Genomic DNA, 8,990 nt, shown 5'->3' with positions numbered 1-8,990 from the left:
TGGCTAGAGAGAAGGAGGGGGCTGTAGGTGGATGGCTAGGGAGAAGGGTGTTGTGGGTGGATGGCATTGTCTGCAAATACTGGCTCCTCCCATGACCAAAGGGCTTGCATTTGGTCGTTTCTGAGATGGGCGTCCTTTGTTTTCATTATCGCCAAAAATCAGAAACGACCAAGTCTACGGATGACCATCTCTAAGGACGACCTAAATTTTAAGATTTGGGCGTCCCCGACCGTATTATCGAAACGAAAGATGGACATCCCGCCCCTCCATCGGAAGGCTTGCGGGTGGATGGCTAGAGAGAAGGAGGGGGCTGTAGGTGGATGGCTAGGGAGAAGGGTGTTCTGGGTGGATGGCATTGTCTGTTTCCGAGGTGAACGGGTCTAAAAGCAAAATCAGTGTTGCTATATCTCTAGTCCTCCCTGTCATTCTTAAAAGCAAATGATCCAGGTTAAAAAGGTGTCCTTTTTTGAAACAGAGCTGGGATTCCGTGTATTTAGCTTGCTTTTGCCAGGTTTTGAAATACAAGAAGGTGATCTGTGTTCTGCCAGTGTGAACAGTTCTGAAAGCCTTAGGGCTACTTCTTCGAAGGGGCAGAGCTGAGATTCCGCTGTACGTTTTGTTGCTAGTGAAGGGGAGGGGGGTCAAGGGTGCCAGCAACAGAACTTATAGATCTCACACAGTGTGAAAAAAATCAAAAAGCAGGCAACAGACCCAATCTCGCACAGACAGAGAATAATTTGCTTTCCTGGATATAAAAGCAAACAGCTCTGCCATTCTTAAAAAGCAGGCAATCCAGCTTTAAAAGGTGTCCTTTTTTAAAAGAAAAAGAAATGCCTATTTTTCTGTGTCCTTTATTTTGAAAGAAAATCAATAGAAATCAAACAAAATTAAAACATGGAAAAGAAAATAAAATGATACCTTTTTTATTGGACATAACTTAATACATTTCTTGATTAGCCAAAGAGAGCTCGGGTTTGCAGAGTTGAACGTCCTGCTTCTCCTTTGAATGGAGTTGCAGCTCCTTCATATCTTCCCACCATAGCGTTTTCAGGTGGGTCCTCCTCAGGATAGGGCATCTCACGGGACTGGGTGTATCTGGATCAGCCATGCTGTCCTTTGTTCATGAACTCGGGGTGACTGTCGGTGGAGGTGCCCTTTCGGATTCCGGTGGTACTGGAGCTCCTGCTTCAGGGGCCGGTTCTTATGGAGGGTCTCTTCCTTTTTGGTTCTGGCCTGGTCTTTGAGCAGTCTGGATTAAAAAAAAAAAAAGCGGTGATGGCCACTTTACTTTGGGTACGTTATCAGTCCTCTACCTAGGAATTGCCCAAGTGTGGCGGATTTTCTGAGGTGTGGCGATTTGCACACAGTCGCCCCTGAAGGCGTCAGTAGCACAGACCTTGATCTTTCTGCTGATAGGTTTGCAGAAGGGTTTGGCCTTCTACTCCCGGATTACGGTTGTGGCCGTGGCCTCTTCTGGGGGTGAATATTAGGTTTGTCCGTGGCGCTACCTTCTGAGGAGGCGTGATTTTCAAGAGGCATACTTCTCTGTTCCTGCCCGCCTGGGATCTTGGACTTCATGCTGGATGTGTTCCAGAAAGAGCTATTCCAGCAGCTTCATCTCATGTCCGTTTAGGGTCTTACCCTGAAGACAGTGTTGCTACCGGCAGTGACCTGCGCATCCAGTTTCGGAGTTCCATCAGTTGTTTTCTTGTCTCAGGTTCAGTCATGCCTTGTAGAAAGTGCCGTCTTTTCTGTCGAAGGTTCTTTCGATATTTCTGTTCACCAGCCTCTGTTTCTTCCCTCTTGTCGGAGAGAGGGTTTTCCAAAGCAGTTTGCTCAGTTGAGGCTGGTGAGTGTTAGGCGAGTGCTGCTCACATATTTTCAGATCACTATGGCTTCTGTTGTTTGGATCCTCTTTGTCTTTCTGTTTGGATCCTGCAGGGCTTGGCTGCATCAGCGGCAGCTATAACTTGGTGACTTACGAGGCTGTTGCTTCAGTGTATCTCTTGATAGGTAAGTTCCCGCCTGAGAAGTTGCAGGTTCATTTTACGAGGACGCAGTCGGCTTCGTGAGTGGAGACTAGTGAGCTGTCCGTAGAGGCAATTTGTCGGGCAGCTTATTGGGAGTCCAGACTTGCCTCTTCAAAGCAGTTTAGAATCGAGGTGGTTGCGCAACACAACACGCGGTTTTGCACAGCAGTACAGTCACAGCGGCGGCTTCCCACCCACTTTAAGGGATTGCTTTGGTATAGCCCAACAGTTTCTGGATTCATCTGCTGCTGACTCTGTGGAAGGGAAAATGATACCTTACCTGATAATTTTCTTTCCTTTAGTCGCAGCAGATGAATCCAGGATCCCTCCCGATCTGCTGCACTCTTGGCATTTGTTTTGCCTCGCGATGAGTCTCCTTTCAGATACAGTGTTTAAAAAAAAAAACAACCTATGAAATAGACAAGAAGCAAACAAGTTTGACTCAAGTTCCTTTGGTTAGCTGTTGCTGTTTAGTTTGTGAGGAAGGGTTGCATATTTGAATTTATTCTCTTCTGCTTTGTGATGTGACATGGGCTGAGGGGCTGGATGTCCAGGATCACTGCCTTCTTTCAGTGTTCTGTATCTCCACCTGCTGGTAGGCAAATACAACCCACCAATTTCTGGATTCATCTGCTGTGACTAAGGGAATTATCAGATAAGACATAATTTTTCCATTTTTATATTTTTCACTTGTTCCACTTATATATTTTTGCCTTCCTGCTCTCTCTCGGTATGTCCTCCCACTGACTTTCCACAAAAGTTGGTCTCAAACAATCAAAACAGCCTGCTCTTTAATAAGCATATAAGTAGTGTACCTCACCTGCATTTGTCAAAGTTAATTGTTTGACAGGTGACACACCCACTTCTGGGTTTTCAGCCAGTCAGATGTGAGGATATGCCTACTCCCAGACCCCTTTGATACCACCCAAGCCACACCCACTCCCCACTCAGATGACATCACCAGATATGATGTATTGACCCCACCTGAGTCCTGTCCCTTTTGCATAATCACACCCATTATCCAGCCTTATTTGCATAGCCCCATCCTAAACCCCACACTTTTGCTTAGCTGCGCCCCCAAACCCCACCCCTTTTGGTGATATCACAGAAAGTGATGTCACAGCTATGCCCATTTTTGAAGATGGCGGCTACTACTGTATGCATCACATCACTTCCTGTTTTCACTACTAGCCGTCATTTTGGATGGGGTCATGTGAAGGGAAGTGACATCAAAAACCTCCCGACACTGCCCCTTACAGCTTTGGCGGAATTTAGTTGCACATGTGCACTTTAACCTTTTTTTCTCACAGGATAGAAAAATAGGCAATTTTTTTCTTTCAAAAGTAAAGATATACACTGTCAGCTAACACATTTGCTTAATTCTGATCTGATGAAGCTCAACTGTGCACAAATGCTGCCATACAAATTTACACCTGATCCCAAGGCGTAAATGTGTACATATACTGTACATATGTAACACTTGTATATTATTAAATATACATGTACACTGCATCCCTGCCTCCACTCCTTCCAAACTAAGCCCCTAGGAATGTCTATGCACAAATGTGTAAAAGCAGGGGCCACTGTTCCCTCTAAGCCAGGGTTCTCAACCTAGTCCTCGGGACACATCTAGCCAGTCAGGTTTTAAGGATACCCATAATGAATATGCATAAGACATTTGCATGTGCTGCCGCCATTCCATGCAAATCTACCTCATGCATATTCATTGTGGGTGTATCCTGAAAATCTGACTGGCTAGGTGTGTCCCAAGGACTGGGTTGAGAACCCCTGCTCTAAGCCAGTGTTTCCCGAGGCGGCCCTGGAATACCCATCCCCTTGCCATTAAGGTTTGCAGGATATCCACAATAAATTTGCATGAGCTTGATTTGTATACACTGTCTTCATTGTATGGAAGTCTCTTTCATACATATTCATTGTGGATATCTTGAAAACCTGAATGGCAAAGGGGGTACTCCAGGACCAACCTGGGAAGTACTGCTCTAAGCTGAGTGAGAGTCCTCCACATACAGTCTTGCAGGGGCTTGCTGTTTCACTCTCACATTTTCAATAGTGAAAGACAGGCAAGTTCTACAGACTCCAGGTGGAACTTGCCTGGCCCTAGCAATTGAAAACAAGATTGAAGCACCACCCAGTACTGGCAGCAATACCACTCAGCTTAGCGGGGAACAATGGCAGGTACACGTTCTCAATGTATATATCTTTTACAGGTATATGCGATTTATGTAATTTTTTAAAAGCCCTCTTCTGCATGTAAAACAGACTTTATATGCAGAAAAAGCTTTACAACTAGCTTTTATAACTAGCTTTATTTCAAGAACACAACTTAGTAAATAGGGCTCATACTAAATAAAGAGATCTGCATGTTTGAAGTAATACTCTAAGCAAAGCTTAATGACTGGGTGTTTTACCTGGAGGAAATCTCTCTCCTTTTTTGTCAAAAAACCCATTCTTGAGGAGATGTCAATAAGTTCCGTGATGATATCTTGTAGATCTGGTGTGGGATCTTTATCTAAAGGCACATAAAACTCCAGATCGGTGATTGTCTTTTTACCTCTTTGATGTAATCTTCACGATTCATTACCACGATTCCTCCTCCCTTATTTGCCGGTTTAATGACTATGTCTCGATTGTGGCTGAGACGTTTGATGGCTTTTTGCTCTATCTTTGTAGTATTATAGTACCATAATCGTTTCTTCTTCTCAAGTTGAAGTACATCTCTCTCTACGCATGGAGAAAACGCTAGAATATGCGGGTTGATGGGGCCAGGAGGAATCTAAGTCGAGGGTCTGTTGACTGTGGAAATGTCAGTGGATGTGATAGGAGTGTTGCAAAAAGCATGAATAATCTGTAATTTGCGATTGAAATTAAATAAATCAATCCTTGTCTGAAAGGCATTGTATTTGACTGTTGGGACAAATGACAGTCCTTTCTGTAGAACTGATGTTTCTTGTTCCGAAAGTGAGATCTCAGAAAGGTTAAAAATGGGAAACGTCATCTCTGATGGTTGTAATGGTATGGCCTCTCCTGGTTGTAGTAATGGAACCTCTCTGTATTGTGTGGATAATTCTGTGGTGCTCTGTATATTCCCCTCCCCCGGCCTCTCCCTCTCTGAGGAAATTCTCTGGTCAGATATTCTCTCTCCCTGAGGGGAAGGTAAGTTCCTCTGGAGAAGGAGTGTGTCTGTGGTTTCTTGGTTTCGATGTCTCTTGTCTGTGTCGAGTCTACAATAAAGTTTGCTCCTTTATATACCACCACAGTCTCAGCGTCCTCGAGCTATGGGTCCACTTCACACTGGCTGTTCAGAACAGAGCATTATACTCTGGTCCATATGGAAACTGTATTGTGTCATCCCTTACATCTACATTAGGTTTTGCAGGCTTATTCTCCAATGCTGCCAACTTATCTTCACTCTAGTGTACTAATAAGGCCAATGGTAGCTTTGTGGCGGGACAGGCGAGGCTTTGGTCATTTGATCCATATTGTAGTGGGCTCCTGCCTATTTGGGGGGATTGAAGACTTCCCCCCCGGGTACGGAAACTCTGTGGTTATTGCTTTGGGTAGATAAGGGGCTTACTACTGGTGGGAGGCGGGGCTGGTGGTTGGGAGACGGGGATAGTGCTGGGCAGACTTATATGGTCTGCCCTGAAGAGGACAGGTACAAATCAAGGTAGGGTATACACAAAAAGTAGCACATATGAGTTTATCTTGTTGGGCAGACTGGATGGACCATGCAGGTCTTTTTCTGCCGTCATCTACTATGTTCTATGTTACTAAGTTTGAGTGCTACAGAAGTAAACAAAGACGCACGTCTTGGGTGTCTGTGTTTACAGTCATGTCTATGGAAGGAATACATAAGTATTGCCATACTGAGACAGACTGAAGGTCCATCAAGCCCAGCATCTTGTTTCCAACAGTGTCTAATCAAGGCTACAAGTACCTGGCAAGATCCCAAAACAGTACAATACATTTTATGCTGCTTATCCTAGAAATAAGCAGTGGATTTTCCCCAAGTCCATTTTAATAATGGCTTATGGACTTTTCTTTTTAGGAAGCTACCCAAACCTTTTATTAAACCCCGCTAACTGCTTTTACTACATTCTCTAGCAACGAATTCCAGAGTTTAATTACATGTTGAGTGAAGAAATATTTTCTCAGATTCGTTTTAAATTTACTACTGTGTAGCTTCATTATGTGCCCCCGAGTCCTAGTATTTTTGGAAAAAGTAAACAAGCGATTCACATCTACCCGTTCCACTCCACTCATTATTTTACAGACCTCTACCATATCTCCCCTCAGCCGTCTTTCCTCCAAGCTAAGAGCCCTAGCCACTTTAGCCTTTCCTCATAGGGAAGTCGTCCCATCCCCTTTATCATTTTCATTGCCCTTCTCTGTACCTTTTCTAATTCCACTATATCTTTTTTGAGATGCAGTGACCAGAATTGAACACAATATTCGAGGTGCAATCGCACCATGAAGCGATACAAAGGCATTATGTCTTCATTTTCGTTTTCCATTCCTTTCCTAATAATACCTAACATTCTATTTGCTTTCTTAGCCGCCACCGCCCACTGAGCAGAGGGTTTCAATGTATCATCAACAATGACGCCTAGATCCATTTCCTGGTCGGTGACTCCTAATGCTATAGTTCGGGTTCCTCTTTCCCATGTGCATCACTTTGCACTTGCTCCCATTAAACGTCATCTGATATTTGGATCCCAGTCTCATAAGGTCCTCTTACAATTAACAGGATATCTATGCCGACGCTTCTGCTCTGCACTTTTTTTTTTCAAGTCATGACAGATATTTTCAATTTTTTATTAATATTAGTCTCCTTTCATGCCAGTTTCTATTTAAAGAGAGTGAATTAATCTACATTTTTTCAAACAATTGAGTAGGGAACTAAGGGTCTCAAACTATGGTAGAGAATACTGCCTTTGAATAATCTTTACGTATCCCTGCAGATCGTTTTTGGAATTCATTCACAATTGTAAATGAAGAACTTATAAGTACACTTTTAAAGAAATTCATAAAAAGGCTCTTGCCAATGTGTCAAGCCAAAATTCTGAGAGACCATCCAAAACAGTTTCTACCCAAACTTTTGATGGAAGGAAATATGCCAAATAAATTAGGTTACATTGAAGGGCATAATCGACCGGGGATGACCATCTCTAAGGGCGCCTTCTCCTCAGGAAGGGGCAGGGAAACCCGTATTATCGAAACAAGGTGGACGTCCATCATTTGTGTTGATAATATGGTCGGGGACGCCCAAATCCCAACATTTAGGTCGACCTGAGAGATGGCCGTCCTTAGAGATGGTCGTCCCCGGTTTTCGGCGATAATGGAAACTGAGGACGCCCGTCTCAGAAACGGCCAAATCCAAGCCATTTGGTCATGGGAGGAGCCAGCATTCATAGTGCACTGGTCCCCCTGACATGCCAGGACACCAGCCGGGCACCCTAGGGGGCACTGCAGTGGACTTCACAAATTGCTCCCAGGTGCATAGTTCCCTTATCTTGGGTGCTGAGCCCACCAAACCCCCCTGCCTCAAAACCCACTCCCCACACCTGTACAACACTCCCATAGCCCTAAGGGGGTGAAGGGGGGCACCAATATGTGGGCACTTACAGTGTGTTTCAGATGAGTTTTGAAGGGCTCCCATTTACCACCACAAGTGTAACAGGTAGGGGGGGATGGGCCTGGGTCTGCCTGGCTGAAGTGCACTGCACCCACTAAAACTGCTCCAGGGACCTGCATACTGCTGTCAGGGAGCTGGGTATGACATTTGAGGGTGGCAAACAAAATTTTAAAGTTTTTTTTTGTTTTTAGGGTAGGAGGGGGTTGGTGACCACTGGGGGAATAAGCAGAGGTCATCCCCGATTCCCTCCAGTGGTCATCTGGTCGTAACAAAAAAATGGACCAAGTACAGTCGGCCAAGTGCTCGTTAGGGCCGCCCTTTTTTCCATTATCAGCCAAGGACGCCCATCTGTTATGCATGCCCCAATCCTGCCTTCGCTACGCCTCAGATAAGCCCCCGCGACAGAATTCAGTTGAGGATGTCCAAAATCAGCTTTCGATTATGCCGATTTGGGCGACCCAGAGAGAAGGACACCCATCTCCTGATTTGTGTGGAAAGATGGGCAGCCTCCTCTTTCAAAAATAAGCCTGATTATGTTAACACCATTATTGAAGGGTTTCCCATTTGGATCCTACTCTTCAACTAAACTGTAGACCAGTGGATAATATCCCTTTATTGGCCAAGATGGTCGAAGCAGTGGTAGGGATAAGATTACAGGATTATCTTAACCAGCATTAAATACTAAATCCTATGCAGTCAGGATTTCATCCTGATTACAGTACAGAGACAATCCTACTAGTATTAATGACTAATTTGAGGAACAACTTAGACAAGGGTGTATCCATTTTGATTATGCAACTAGATCAGCCGCTTTCGACTTGGTCAACCATGAGATTCTCAAGAGACAGAGCCAACTACGAATCTCAGTTAAAGTTCTAAGATTGTTTGCTGGCTTTTTACAACATCAAACCAAGTTGTATGGAATAAATTCGTCTCTAATGCCTAGCATTTGTCGCAGGGGGTACAGCAGAGTTCTCTGTTTTCTTCCATCCTCTTTAACATATATATCTGAGCAGATTTAAACAAGTGCTTAACTCCTTTAAGATTATGTATGTTTTCTTATGCTGACAATATTTCTTTACTGTTCCCTGTGGAAAAAACATAACAACAAACCTCCCTTTTAAAGACAAAGGTGTTTGATAAAGTTAGCCAATGGATGTTATTAAATAACTTGAAGATAAACCCAGATAAAAATAATATTCTGTGGATAGGGGGTGGAGATGTGGAAGTATTGCTGCTTAACATTAAATTATCTACAGCTGAAATTCCCCTCCAGTCATACATTAAAATTCTTGGAGTGACAT

The 8,990-nt window shown here is 44.0% G+C and overlaps 1 long non-coding RNA gene across 1 annotated transcript; it reads right to left on the bottom strand.

The window, feature by feature from the left end:
* Positions 1-4,120: 4,120 nt before the first annotated feature.
* On the bottom strand, positions 4,121-5,931 carry LOC115471813. The gene is made up of 3 exons (XR_003942423.1): positions 5,823-5,931; positions 5,584-5,588; positions 4,121-4,446 (listed from the first exon to the last, which is right to left on the bottom strand). It is a non-coding gene; the product is annotated as an uncharacterized LOC115471813 (long non-coding RNA).
* Positions 5,932-8,990: the final 3,059 nt, after the last annotated feature.

Source organism: Microcaecilia unicolor, chromosome 6 (genome assembly GCF_901765095.1).
Source record: "Microcaecilia unicolor chromosome 6, aMicUni1.1, whole genome shotgun sequence".
In the NCBI taxonomy this organism is placed as follows: Eukaryota; Metazoa; Chordata; class Amphibia; order Gymnophiona; family Siphonopidae; genus Microcaecilia; species Microcaecilia unicolor.
The sequence above is the reverse complement of the archived record's forward strand: the minus strand, read 5'-3'. Positions and strand labels throughout refer to the sequence as shown.